The sequence below is a fragment of the Hylaeus anthracinus genome, unplaced genomic scaffold, assembly GCF_026225885.1.
Source record: "Hylaeus anthracinus isolate JK02 unplaced genomic scaffold, UHH_iyHylAnth1.0_haploid 5, whole genome shotgun sequence".
NCBI classification, from domain to species: Eukaryota; Metazoa; Arthropoda; class Insecta; order Hymenoptera; family Colletidae; genus Hylaeus; species Hylaeus anthracinus.
Window position 1 is genome coordinate 1,158,034 of NW_026535322.1, and position 14,965 is coordinate 1,172,998.

A 14,965-nucleotide genomic window follows, 5' to 3' on the forward strand; every position below is an offset into this window, starting at 1 on the left:
GAGGACATCCCCCTTTCGTTCTTCGTTGTCGCTGAACGCACGTTCCTCTCGGTCCGTTGCTCCTCGTAGTCGTTGGTCAGGCCTGGATCAGGAGTGCACCGCTCAATTGCGAGTGTCGAGGGTGTGATAGATGTCCTTCCAGCTTCGGAATGCGGCACGGGTCCCGAAGGAATGGCAAATGATACGGGGTGGATCTGCCAGCGGGACCTTACGGCATCTAAGTCCGTTGATTCAAGAAATTCGGACAGTCCTCGAATCCCTCCTGTCCAATTCGTCGAGGGGTCGTCGAAAATGTTTAAAGCAATTCGCTGTTTTAGAACCCCTACGAGATAAGCGGAGTATTTTTCTTGAAAACATCCTCGACATACGCTGGCGCCAACAGGTTGTCATTGAATCGAGCCCAAGGTGTACCAACCTCGAAGGACAGATAGACGAAACTTGATCGGTCTTACTATCCGGCTCGCTTGATTTTGTATACATTAGGGACGAGCGTGAGAAACAGAGACATCAAGTGAGATGCGGTTAACATTTGATCGGCAGAAGCGTTTCGTGCATAGTAACTACTTGACGACGATCGCTGTCGATTACAATACAGGGTGAACTATATTCGTACACCGACAGTGCATTGTCGAAACCCGAGGAAGAAAGTTTGCATCAACTCGAAGGGCGTTACCGTTCGAGTTGATTTTCGAACGCATCGTTTCTGGCGTCGCTGTACGACGAATCCGACGAAAAAGAAATAGCTACTGGCGAGACGTGTGGGTCGAGACACGTTGGGTGGCACATAAAGCGGCGTTCATCGCACACAATAGACAGCCGCGAAGCGGAATGTCCGGCCAGCCGCAGCCGTAAACTGGAAATATGTCAAAGATAATAAAACAATTAGCCATAAAACGTAACGACCCCCGTGTGCACCGTATATCCAGTGGCCGAGCCGTGAGCCAGCGGACAACGCGGGGCAAAGGGGATGAGGTCGGTCTGGAACGACGGTCAGCCGGAAAAAACTTCTCGGAAACAATGAAATAAACAGGGATTCAACGTCGAGGTTTGCTGTAATTGCTGCCGAGAAAATCGCATTCTTCTTTCTTCGAAATCTATTTTCGCCCTCGCCACCCATACTCGTTGTCTCTATCGAATTGAACTTAAGTGCGCTATATTTGGGGCGAGAAAGAAATCGATTTCATTGTTTTAAAAAGATTCGTTCTCTCGAATAGGATTTGAAAAACCCACCCTTTATGTACTCGAAGCCAAAGTCTTCTTTGTACTGATTCGATTTTTTCTTTTTGTTTCAGATAAGTCACGAGTTCACAACTAATTTCCGGAGAATGTTGTCATCGTAAGGTATGCATTATATATTAAGTCACTTCTGTCAACGATTAATCAAGCATGATACACGTTGGCAACACGATTTCACCTGACGCTACGGTTATCCCTTTTGTTGTCGAACATTTCCGAGTAAAAAAGCAACCGCGGGTCATGAACTCGTTTCAACGATTGTTCCTCCCGCGGAGGCTGCTAGAACGCCTATGCACGGTTTAAGGTCGGCGCAATTTTAACCGGAGCCGCAAGAACGGTCCCCTCGAGAGAAAAAGAAGCGTAGGGTAAAAGGACGCGAGAACAACGAGGGGACTCGTGGCGCAACTAGCTCACCCACGATGATAAATCATTCACGACGTTGCGAGTATTTAAACGAAACGGTTCGAAGCAGAACCATATATTAAACTTTTTTAAACGCGTGTCAGCGTTTGGGTAGAAGTCTTCCTGCTAAATTATCGACGAGTCGCCGTTAGATTAATATGCCCAGTGCAAAGATTAAAAAGTCGAAAATAGAACGGAAGAATCGGTCGTCGTCGGTTAATTTTCTGGCCGATTCTTCGAAGAAAAGAAACGAGTTTCGAGGACATTTGTCTGAACCCATCTTGTCTTGTCAGTCCGCGCTCAAAGTGAATTCCTTTAAGAAAAGAAAGTGCGAAGCAGGGGGACGGAACTATCGAACGGAGCATGGGATTCGTTTCTTCGGAGTCTTTTTCCGAAACGGTACATACAGGGTGTCCTATAGTGGTGTGCCAGTGCTTCGTATTGTGTTTGAAACTTGAATCAGTGTAGTGGATTTTGTGAAAAAAAAAAAAATATACATGTCGAATAGAGTAACCTCTCCTCGTTTTCGAAGTCGGTTAAAAATTCTATACAATATCCGTAAGTATTATTAATATCAGTCTTCAATGTAACGTCGACCAAAAAAGATGTAACACCAAGTAAGTAATTTATATTAGTAATAAGTTGATGTATTATGATTGTAATGTAAGTAATCTCATAGACGTAGGTTGTACGTGAAGAAGAAACAACGATCAGCATTCAAGACTTCAATCTGCAACATCGACTTCAGTGTACAAATTTCATGATCAAAATTTGTATGTTTATATGTTAAATGTCGTTTTCAAAGAGGCTTTTGCCAATGTCCTTGGAATCCAAGACCTCGTACTGGCCACGTGTATTACATGTTTGATTAATCGTACAGAAGATATTTCACAAGTGATGTAGAACATCATATTTAGATCCAGTAACGTTTTTGTTGATTTTACCATGCAATGCAGGACACCCTGTAGATGCGTTAAAGGTAAATGGAGGGAGTCCGCTGCATCAGCTAGTCAGTAATGAATTCGGAGATAAATGGTTGGAGATACCAGTCAATATGTGGAACTGTCATTTTCTCGTTTCGTTCCTCGGACGCTTCATCGTTGAGGAAGAAGACGAAAGGGGATCGTAAAGGTTTAGTAAGTAGTCGACGCGATATTTGTATCGAATATTTCCAGAAAGCTACTCAACTTCAAGATCGTTCTAAAACTGAGCAAGCATCGAACTTGTGAAAACTTGAGGGTAGTAACAGAATTAGGAAGAAAAAGTTCTGCGAGCAACTGAGTAACCAAACCTTTGTTGCATCTAATGGTCAGCAATCGTAGGTTCCGGTTTTTAGATGCCCGATCCACTGAATCCAAACATTGCCACCAACAAACACACGGATTGGCCAAATGTTGCAACCACGGTATAAAGGCATTTTTGTCCGCTGCAGATAGCGCAGCGGTGTCGTTGCATTAACGCCGTGGCGGACAATGCGCCGCGCAGCAATAACTGCTAAGAGAAAGAAGCTGGAAGCTAGAGTGAAGGGCAAGGGGGGGGGGGGGGTTCGAAACGTTAGGGTTTTGCCACTCAGTTCATTTCCGGGGTCGCGGCTCGAAATAGAAGTTGCAAGCCACGACTCATCATTCTCGTTGCAGCGCAGTTTTATGACCAACCTACGAGCTATCGATCCGTTTGACGGCTATGAATCTCCGCGCCGCCATCGGTGTGGGTTTTTGACCACGAGCTGTCAAGAGTGTGCCTGAGCGATTTGTCTGCTTCGACGCCCGTGAAACCCGGAAACGTACCCGCGGAGTCTCTTGGCGTCGAAATCCAGACACTACGAGCTATCGGGGATAAAGGTTGCTAGGCGATCGCGTTGACGTTTGGGTGACGAACGTCTCGTCACGTTTTCATGCGCTTGGAATATGGAGGACTATCGGACAGCTTCGAAGAATACCTCCCATCGAAGACAACTATTTGTGATCATTTCAGAACGATAGGCAGTTCTCTAGATTTGTTTACACGATGGATATTTTCGGTAGAGTATCGCGCGAATTCGTTCCAGTCATTTTTTTCAAAGATAATTACATCGCGCACCGGGTCGAAAGGGAATGTAGACCGAAGTAACGAGTTCCGGAAGTTACGGCAGCGGGTTCGACTCACCTCTGTGTCTGTCTCGCGCTTATTCTTATCAGAGAGCCAGCGGCGCGGACGGGGCAAACCAGCTCGTGACAAATCTTAGCCGGACTGCTTAAGCGTATAAAACTCTCTCTTATCCCGAAAGGCAGTGTAGTTGTTCGTCGAGGATAAGAGGTTAGGGAGCTATATTTTCCATTTCGTTCCGTGCGACTCGGTCCTTTCCGCCCTTGCGACTTTCCTCGTGACCCCGACTTTAGAGTCATAATACTGGCACGGGGACCTCGAGAAAAGAAGAAGACAAGGAGTACTGTCGTAGACGGAGACGGAACGGACGAGCAGTTCGGTAAAATGATTCTATTAATTTTTCCATCGGGAGCGGCACTCGTGCATGCCGCCCTACTTCCCAAGGCTTCGTCCTCTAGGCTGTCTCCTTCCTTTCGTCTCCCAGTCCCCGGCATCGTACCACCACCATCACCATGGTGAAATGTCGCTGTGGGGAATTATAAAGACGTTGCGGAATTTTGGGCGAGGTCGCCATCCGCCAACGGAGAGGACGCTCGGTATTTCGTGTTCCTGGATCGCCCGGAGGGCTCGATTCTCCGACGATGAATTAGTTGATTAACTTTAACGAGCCGGAACGATCGTTGGAATGTAAACGGCCGGTTGCTTCCGATTGTTAGGTAGGGGATTAAAATAATAACCGGCTGACTCTGGAACGGATCGTTTACACGATATTACGAGTCGCTTACTAGGATAGCACTCGAGACCCGACGCAGAGATCGAGTCAAGGATCTCGAGTTTATTTGCGTTTCCCTTCGAAACGTGGAGCGGAGCAAAGACTGGCCCTCGGTCATCTCGAGGAAAAAATCGAAGTATACGAGGTGGGATGAACGTAAACTAAACACCCAGAGCCACGGGGGGAAGCACGAGTCACGGAGAGGAGAGGCGAGGCGCCACTGTGACCTTCTTCGACCCCGAACCATCCGTCACTCCGCGGAATCAATGTGCCAAGAACGAAAAGGGCCGGGTCACGAGTCCGATCTCTCGACTCGAGCGAACAACTCTTGTCCCTCCTCCGCTCTGGAGCTCTTTTGTTCGAACCAGGGATTCTCCCGAGCTCGTCTTCCGACACCATTAGGCTCGACGAATCCTCGCCTACGATGACCCAGCGTTTTCATTGAAATCGTTCGACTGCCGCCTTCCGTGCCACCTTAATAAACATCAGCGGTTCAGCGATGCGTTCCTCGTAAACTAGATCGGTCTAACGTTGTTGATTTTTCCGGCATTCTTCGTCGTTACCGTTGCCCAAGGTTTCTCGCGAGTCTCATTGCGTTGGCGATGCTTTCGTCTATCGCAAAGGAACTTCTTCCTCGCTGCCAACGCTAGCACTCTGCGCGCCGATTCTGTCAACGTTCGCTCTACCTGCTTATACGACGTTATTAGACTCCGTCCGTCCCTCCTGCATTTCATTGTTTAACGACGAAGCCGGGAGGAAACAAAGGGGCGTGTGTGTGTGTGTGGGGGGGGGGGGGTACTGCTCGTAGCTTTTTAAACTCCTCGCGAGGTTAGGCAAGCTTGAAGTTACCGTCCTACGCGATTTTACGCGTCCTCACCGGAAATATCAAGATCGATATTGCGAGAATTAATTTGATTAAATTAACGTAATATATTCCTCGCAGGTGTAGCATTTTTCAACATAAACACAGGACTCGCGAATAATTGTTCCTTCGGATCTTAATAAGTATAGAGGGTTAGGTCCGATCGTAGCGTTGGAACAATGGATTGCGAATCAAGCACACCAAGTGGACTGCTCCTCTTCAGGGTAGGTGTGGCCGTAGCGAATTCTCGACGAACGGAAACTCGCTCGTCGGAGGGACCGTGTTCATCTTCTCTCGGTTGCCGCGAAGGGCCTTGTCGCTCGTCAGAATCGATAGGGACAAAGCGCAGTGACGCGTCCTACACGTCCTCGGTGTTGCTCAGGGCCGTGGCGACCTGACCTCTACGCGGACCCAGTAATCGTAGTCATCCTCCTCCTCCGTCTCCTCCTTCCTCTGGCCGCAATCACAATCTCGATTCCTCGGCGTCATCGTGTCGCGACCGATGCGTACGAGGGAAAGGCCAACATGAATGGGAAAGAGTGAATGGACGGGCTCGGGGTGAATGCATTCGAATTACCAGGCGCGGAGTTCCTCGGTCCCTGACGCGGCCTTTCATGAGGGAGGGGAGTGCGAGAGAAGAGGCCAAGGAGTTCACAGTCGGGTCGGCGATGGTATTGTACCGGTACACCCACGATTGCATGTTTACAAATTGTCTAATCTTGTCGACGAATCGGTACCGGGCCCACTTTTCGTGCCCTCGAGCTGCCTCGTGCTGGTTCGCTGCGTGTCAGCTGACTCAAAAAAAGGATCGACACCCACTTTCATCGATTCCAATGACGTTAGCAAGACCCAGTACCGTTGGCTGCCGATGCCCTCGTATTCCAATCGTTTCGTTCGTCTAGATGTTTGAACCGTCATTCGCAATCCGGATTGTTCTCTCGAAGTTGTAACTGAGATTTTCGGCAGCTACGCATCCAGTGCGTTGTGTAGTCTCACAGAGGATGGACTCGCGAATAGATGGACGATGGCATATGTCAAAACTGCGACGGAGACGATATCCATCCACCCGGAGGCTTTCGAGCACGGACGAACGAACGCGACGAAACCGCAAATTAAATTAGCGAGTCGCCGAACGACTCGAGGCGGGCAAGAAAGCGTTGGCTGGCTGCTGTTTAACCCGGCTTAATTACCAATTAGCCAATAAAAAGCTACTGTACCCGGTCGCGCATTATGGCCGCCCTTTAAGAACCCGCGTCTTAGCGTACGGAACGCGCTGTGTGTGCCCACACGATCATCCCACGAAAAACGAGCTTGTATAATTATAACTGGCAAAACATCAGACACGCTGTTACGTCTGTCTTCTCTTACCAGTCGAACTCTTCTGACATGGCCACCGATAGCAGAAATCTTCAGACGACGTTCGTTCCTGTCGAACTGTCTGTGTCTTCTGTAAGTAGTCGCGTCTAGCAAAGGATAGACTCGCCGCAGACGTCGACGATAATCTTGCCGCGGCTCTATCTCCTTTTTGTCTTCTCGATGTCTTCGATCGAGAGTATTAGTTACACGTCCACGAAGTGGAACGCTCGTAAATCTAATAACTATTTTGCACCCATGTTCCGTATACGGTACGGAGCTCTCTCATCGTGCAATTGTTCATGATATTGTGTAGGTATGATAGGTACTTGTGCGTCGTAGATCGTATGGCTGACAAAGGAACATTGCAAAATGTCAAATGCCCATTTCGATGAAATTGGCGAGACATTAATAATTATACAAAAGAACGAGCGTTGTGTTTGCCGCCTGTTAATGGATTCGTCGCTACAACATTTCTAACAAATACTTGCGTGTGCACACTTATTCTATATTTTTGTTCGCGATTTGATAACTTTATATGGGATCGTAGCGTTGGAGTTATGTAAAAAAAAAAGTGGAATGATTTCGCAAGCACGTCCGTCTCCTTCTCTTCGGTGCCAAAGAAGTTCGCGATGCTTGCATGGCATCGACGTTTTCGATTAGACGTCGGCAGACACCCACGTCGCAATGATCCGCGACGATCGCATCCGGCGCGCGATAAAAAAAAAGAATTCCGCGCGGAGGAGTAAGAGGTGAAGACAAAACGACACCGAAGAAGGCTTCTCGGTCTTCTCGCTGCTCAGGGGTTCTGATAATTGCTGTGCTCTCCAACTGTTATTATTAAGCCGATATTTTAACCGAGGGGACACATGTTCGCGCATATAATTTGCGAAAGCCTCTAATTATGGGTTAGTGGGTACACGCGGCCAGACGACCGAGGGAAGTTCCCCGAGATGGAAGAAAGGCGTTAGACGACGTGGTCGTGGAAAGGGCGAGGCTCGTGCGCGAGCCCTCCACTCTCGATTCGCCTACGCGTCGCACCAGACATGGCTTTCCTTTTGCACCTTATTATTACTAGCATCGCGCGAGCTCGTTGGCCCGAATTATTTCGTCAACGATCCATTAGAATTTTTAGACGAACACGTTCAAAGTTCCGCGTTAATTTGTTTCATATTTTTAAGTAAAAAGTGTTCGTCACCGTAGAGTTTGCGAGGGTTCTTCTACAGATCAACGTTTCAAAGGGACCACACGTTTCGAGGAAAAGTCTAGGTTCGATGGTAGTCATTCCAAGTAAACGATAATCGAATCGGTCGCCCCTGGAGCAGGAATCGAGATCGATCGGTAAAAGAAAGCGAGATAAATCCCGAGCGGTTGGTAGCGACCACTCTCGATCGGGCCGCGCGATCCAACAAGAGAGACGTCTTCGTGGGTCATTGTTGTGCCCGTTCCCAACGTCGCGGGACATCGGGAGCGTCGTCGCGCTATCTTGGCACCTCTATCGATCGCGGTTTTTGTTCAGGGACACGGTGCACGAATTATCGTGGCCGGTTATAAATGATTGTTCGAACCTGGCTGACGATCCGACAAACCCGAGAGGAAGAACGACGCGGAAAAAGAGGCGCAAAAGAGGGGAGGTTGGTGGACAAGGTGGCTGTTACCTTGCAGCTCGTGTTTCTCATAACTCCGGACCCCGGCAGGGCAGAAGAAGAGGAGCTTTTGAGTGACGTGAGTATAATGACGCGCCTCTGCACCGAGGTATATACACCGAACGGCAGGAAGAGTGCACGGAGGGGGGATGCAACGCGTCTCGGCGTTAGCCTCGGGGTCCTTCCCGCCCAGGGAGCAGGGTAGAAACCGTAAGGCGAGATAAGAAATCTGCGATTTAATCGCTTCTCGCTGATCCCACCATTGGGTATCGACCGAAGCCTAAGCGTCGCCGATCGACGAACAGCGGATGAATCTAAAATCGAACTGCTGAACCAGCATCGATCTGGAAACACCAGATTTGGTCTCTTTGCGAACTGTGAATGCAGAGGTTTGTCGCGAATGTTTAGAATCTTCCATCTCCATTTAACGATTTACCTATTTCGTTTCTTAATTCCATCAACGAGGTCCGTAGGACTATACCACCGTGAGTCTGCCCACCACCGTTGCCACGATCAACGTCATCGCCGAGAGGTGGTTGGCAATAGCTGTATGTTTGTTTTCTCGTGGGCGGGCCGAGGACTTGAACGGGGTGGCTCGTAGGTAAAGTCCGAGAGCTGCAAGTCACGAGTCAACAATAGTACAAATAATAACAAGCCCGTGCGGAGGTCTTCTCCGGAGAAGTATTTTTGACCGTCTAGCGACTACTACCCTACCCGCTAAGGCCTCGTTCACACAGTATCTCTTCATTGACAACCATATACCACTGTAGTCCATCGGATCTTCGATTCATCAAACATAGTTCTCGATAGATCAATCGAGTCTTCGATGACGTCTTTCTATGCCGCCCATCTCTTTCCGCGTTCCGGTGTCGAAACAAAACAACAACGCACTTGGTGTTCAGTTAATTTGATGAGACGACGGATCTTGTACTGTTCCGATGGATAAAAAAGGATTCAAAGTCGGGTTTGAAAATTGGACGATATGTCATGGTTGATCCTGAAACGTTATCGCTCGACTCTCGGTGTGCGGGTGTCTTTACTGGATGTATCGCATTCCCATAAAGTCGAACGGAGCCGCTGGCCGCGCAGGACCGTGAAAGCAACCGACGCTCGCTCCTGCTACTTTTGCAACGGTTGCCGCGCGCGCGGCTATCGTTCTTCTCTCCGTTGAGAGGTGCCCACCCACAACGCACGATCTCGGTCCGGTCTCGCTACCGGTATTGAATCCGGTGCATTGTTTTTCTCCGGTCATGAGAGGAAGAGGATTATTTGCATCGGACTCGAAGCCACCGAGTTGAAGGTAGCTCCGGCCCGGTTGATATTCACCGATGTTCACATCGGTGTTGGAGAGGCTACTGCCTCAACCGGGCACGCTTTACTTCGCGGTCGCCCAGGGAGACAGGCTGTTCCACTCGGCGAAACGGAACGCCGACTGGCGCGAATTAAAAGGGTGGCTTAGTCTAGAACTTTGGAAACATACGGAAACAGAGATTTGAAATCGCGGTGGTAGGTGATTGCGTAGAGGAAGAGGAAGACCTCGGCTCTCCCGCATTGACGCGTAATGGCAGCTAATACAGGCACGTAGGTATGGGGGAGAGGGCCTCGCAAGAAGAAGGTATAGTTTATAGTGATTACATGGGGTCAGGTCTTGGCAATAAACCATCTCATGGTGGCCGTAGCTATAAGTCTCGGGCTATGGTTGTAGCCGTTCTCTCGCTTTGTCTCTCTGGCTCTCTCTTGGTTTCTGTCCGTAACGGTGGGATGCTGAGAGTCGCGCCTACGCGCGGGCGGAGCAAGAGCAAAGCGAGTTCGAAAAGCAAAATGATCGGGACGCAGAGGCGACCGGTATACGAGAGCAAAAAGCGCGTGGTTGCGCGGCCATACAAGCGGCAGAGATCGAGAGCGAGAGTGAAAAGGAGTCAAGAAGATCAGCATCACTGGCAGCGAGCAGAAGAAGAGGGGAGAGAATAATAAGGGAAAGAGACGCGGCGAAGGTGAAGAGGAGAACCGCAACACCGGGAGCCATCCTACTGGAATTTAAATAATAATTATAGTGTTTAATATCATACGCACGGGGCTCAGGCTCGAGTGGACTTCTCTCTCCCTCTCTACCCGCTTGAACCCGGTCTTGGTTCGTCTCGTCTGGTTTCGTCCCGTCTCTTCTTCTTGTAGCACGACGACCAGAAGCCCACCGGCTGCCGTCGGTTGGTGGATCTACCCGGTAAGGTTCTTCTTCTCTTCGCTCGTGTAGACACGTGCAGCCGTACTACGTACAACCCGGCCAGCCCAGTCTGTAATAAGGCATCCGCCAGATTGGAAACCGATCATCGATTCTCTTGGGATCCTTCTCCCTGGACGAGCCGAAGATCGGTCTAAATTTGATATTTAAATGGCGTCTCGTTAAGCTGAGGTTAGCAGGACAGAGCGGTTCGTTACCTTAACTGAAATATGGGATAAATTGTTTCGAACCCTTCGTGGCTTATATATATTTTGGGTATTACGGGGATTTAATGCGACTGAACTACCGCTGAAATACGATCGCCGAACGGTTTCACCGCACTGTAGGGAAAAGGAAAGAACGAAGGAAAATCGCAGTTTATAGAGAAAGAACTGAGCTGCTCGATAATCTCAGCCAGGATTTTGAGACCGTGGAACATTTACGGGCGTTTCTTGAATCCCGTGGAATTCCTTTTAATTCTCTCGCGGCCCAGTTGCCACGTTGCCGGTAGAGGAAGGAGATTTCCTTCTTGCAGGCAGCGAAGTACCGATATGTGTTTGGCAATCACGGCGCTGTCGCTTAAAGACTGCAAATGCATTAGTCGTGTTCTACGTTCCTGCTCGGCACCAGGATCCCGGAAGGCGGAGTGGTTTTCTGGTCGCCACAAAACGCTGCCATTATCGCTGCCTGCAGAGTTTACGGCGAGCAGCCCCGCTCAACACTAGCTAACAGAGCGTACGAGCGAGCGAAAACTCGCGCCATCGGAGTCAGTTCTCGCGCACAATGCTGGCTGTCGTTATTGCTCTGCCACGAATGTATTAATAAAATTTATTGGTTGGTCCGAGTGCAGTGCTCGAACGTTAATGGATTTCGAGGCACCGGTGGCCTCGCCGTAGGCACTGAACGACAGCAAATGAGCAACGCGGGACTGCTGCAACGATGGCGACTCCTTCCACGCTTTAACGCGTTAAAACTTGACTGGAATGATATTGCGGAGCGATACACGACAGCCTTAGACCACCTTGCGAGCTTCGCACCGACGAGACGTCCAGCGTTTCCGGAAGCAATTCGTACCGTAAAGTCCTCACACGATGCTACTGTTTTTTTTTTCCTTCGATACCGTCGCACGATTTCTTCGACACTTGGAGTTTTTAAGAAATGCTCGTAGCGTGTCCCTGCTTTGGATTCATCACCAGGGTGTTGGTCCGGCGTAACCGCGAATCTGTAGCTTTTTAAGTACGGAGGATGCTGGACTCGTGGATTATCCGACTACCGTTCTGTGGATGAAAGTTATTGATTTATCGATTGGTTCGTCAAGCGATTAGGAGGGTCCGTTGATTAATAGTCGACGTATGCCTGAAGATAAACTGACGGACAGCCGGTCGTTTCCTTCCTCTCCTTCTTGCGGTTCTTCTTCTCGCTTCAGTCTCGTTCAAGGCTCGCCTCGAATAACTCGCGTCATGTAAGTTATTTGTACGGGAGACGAACCTCTAACGGCCGTGTCTCGCAGGACGATCGATGTTTTTTACGTACGCGTTCTACGAGAAAGTATCTCGAAACTATACCCAATATAAATTCCCTCGGCGTACTGTATCAAAGGGTAGTTTATCGTTCATATCACGGATAGTTAGCGACTACTTGCTTTCATGACTTAACAGCCGTTGAAGCCGTTAGAAACTACTTTACCACCGCGTCAAAATACTGTTCCTTCTATCTGGTGTCTCGAATATTGTTTAACCGTCGGTGGCATGCGACACACGTTACGACAATGACGCGAACACAAAGAACCCGTGATTTTGTCTCGCGTGGTGCGAAACGCTCGGGACACGCAACCGTCGCCGTAATAGAAATTATAGTATTACGGTAACGAGCGAACTGGAACAATCGTAATTAAACGAGCAGTAATTATCTTGAATCGACTACGGAGTCGCGCGTCGTCTACGACTCTATATCGCGGACCTGAAACGACCGGAAAGCCGTTCGATCGATCAGCGCGATACGCTCGCAAAGACAGACCGACAGGGTAAGTTGGCCGAGATGAATCGGCCGTAACGGACGACGTCCACCTGTCCTCGGGACAACGATAAAGACGTGGAAAGACCGGCGCGGACTCGTTATCCTTATTGGGGGGCACAGCAAGGAGGGTGACGGAGGAAACACAAGCGGACAGATAATCCGGCTATTAGAGGCGTCCCCGAGGAGATTCTAGGGGTCGTGGGAGAGTCGATAGATCGGCTTGGGATCGTCGATGAACCCGCGAACTAAGGTCACTCGAGGATAGTCAGGGTTCGGCTCGAGTTTGTCACGACGGCAGGCCCCAATTTGTCGTAACAGGCTACCCGCGTTCTTCTTTCTGACTCCTTATCCTAAAACCTGTGACCCAGCTCCGAGTATCGCAGCGATTGACCCACCGTAACTGGGAAAACTGAATCGCATTGATTGACCGCCCGTCGAACGTAAAGGGGAGGCCGTGTTCCTGGATTCGAACGAAACGCATGGACCCATAGAGACGCATAGAGATCGAGCTTTTCGTCGACGGTATCTTGTGAAGTTGATACCGATATGTCTGCGTCGTTCGATTCCGGTTACTGGAATGGAGTATCCAGTCGTCATCGACGAAGGGAATTCCAGATAAAAAGAGAGATATTCATGATCCTATTTGGAATCCGTAGTCCCCCCATAACCCAGAGACGATCTCTTCATTTTCGACCGACTGATTTGATGAATATCTTTGTTTTCGCATAAGATGTACAATGTACGCGTGGACGAAATTATCGATGTTTCGAGGCGTGCATCGAAATCGAGCTAATAAAAGGCGGATCCCTTAACGACTTCGTAAGTTTCGCAAGGAAACCACCTGCGAAGTGAATCTGAGCGATGACGGGCGATGTCGTTTTCGCTGCCAGTGCCGTCGATGTTTGACAAGTCGATCATCCCGGGTCTTCTCCTCTTATCGATTCGCGAGATCTCGAATAAATTAATTATCCGACAGGTTAATCGAGTTAGCCAACCACGCCAATCATAACCCCGTTCTTTATTAAGCGCTTCTTCTTCAGACTGTCAGGTTCCTCTTGACCTGTTCAGCGCCGAATAATGCGTGATAACCAATTAGGTACGACTAAAGCCAAAAAAAAAAAAAAGGAAGCGCAATCGTGGAATAATTTACCAGGTTACGCACACCAATGAGTGTTTTAATTATTTTTTCCGCGTCTCTGTTTTCTCGTTTGTTTCCAACTACACCTTTATCGCGCGTCTTCTCGGCATCGATACCGGTGAAACCGGGGCGAAAGTTTTCCGTCGTGGAACTCTGTTTCGTTCGCTGCTGATCCTCGTCGCACTTTCCCGCTGGGCCGAGCGTCGAGTCGTGACCGTAGGATTTTTCGCGACGAAAGACGGGTAGAGGGGTGGAAAGGCGCAGCGAACGAGAAGAAAAGAAATCTCGGCGGAGGCCAAGAGGCACGGGGAGGAGAACAGGCAACGTAGAGAGGAAGCGGGAGAGAGAAACGGCAGCACGTACACCCCGGTGAGTTCGATTCCACGAGTTTAGTTGCAGGACGGGACAGGGCTGCCGCACGGTCACCGGTGATTAATGATCAGGCCAATCAGATATAGTTGGCCGACGAGGTGCGAGAGAGAAACGTCGCTCGATCGAACAGGGACGAAAAGACACGGAAGGTGAACGGAGAACGAATATCGAAGTCCCCGTGGAAGGGAAAAGGAGGAACGAAGAGGGAACGAGTAAGCGGAGGAGGAGACGAAGGGGTGGAGAACCGCGGTTGATATGTTGCGCTGTCACTGCGTTGTACCTGTGCCTGTGGGACGTTGCCGTTTGCCTGGATTGTAATATTGTATTGTACTGTTTGTTGGCCCGGTGTTCCACGACCGTCTGCGCGCTCGACAGCCTGTCCAAATACCGCCACCGGTTCGACGTACGTACGTACAGGAGGACAGACCCCTGGCCTCCGACATACCGCCTCTGGCCAGCCACATTCCATGTTTACCGGTGTTACACCCGCGATAAGGACCACCCTCCCATACGGAACTGTGGAATATATTATGTCGACCAAGACGGAGTGCCTGCCATGAGTCGATAAGTCATGCCCTAGAAACCGGCCTCTGAATGAACTGGACCGCTTGCTTTCGATCGAACTCTTAACGCTTGCTCCGATCGCGTGCACGCACTGCTGTTTCTAACTTTGTATTGATGATATTTCAACGTGACCGAGATCATGTTTGTGACGGACTTTCCAGCAAAATGCGTAACCGGCACTGTTACCTTTGCACGTTTGCGTCGTCAGTTGCAGCCAGAGCCGAACTCTGGCCTAAACGCGCCTATAAACGGTTCGCGAACGAACACATCCAGCGAAGCTCGAGAACTGCCCAGAGAATAG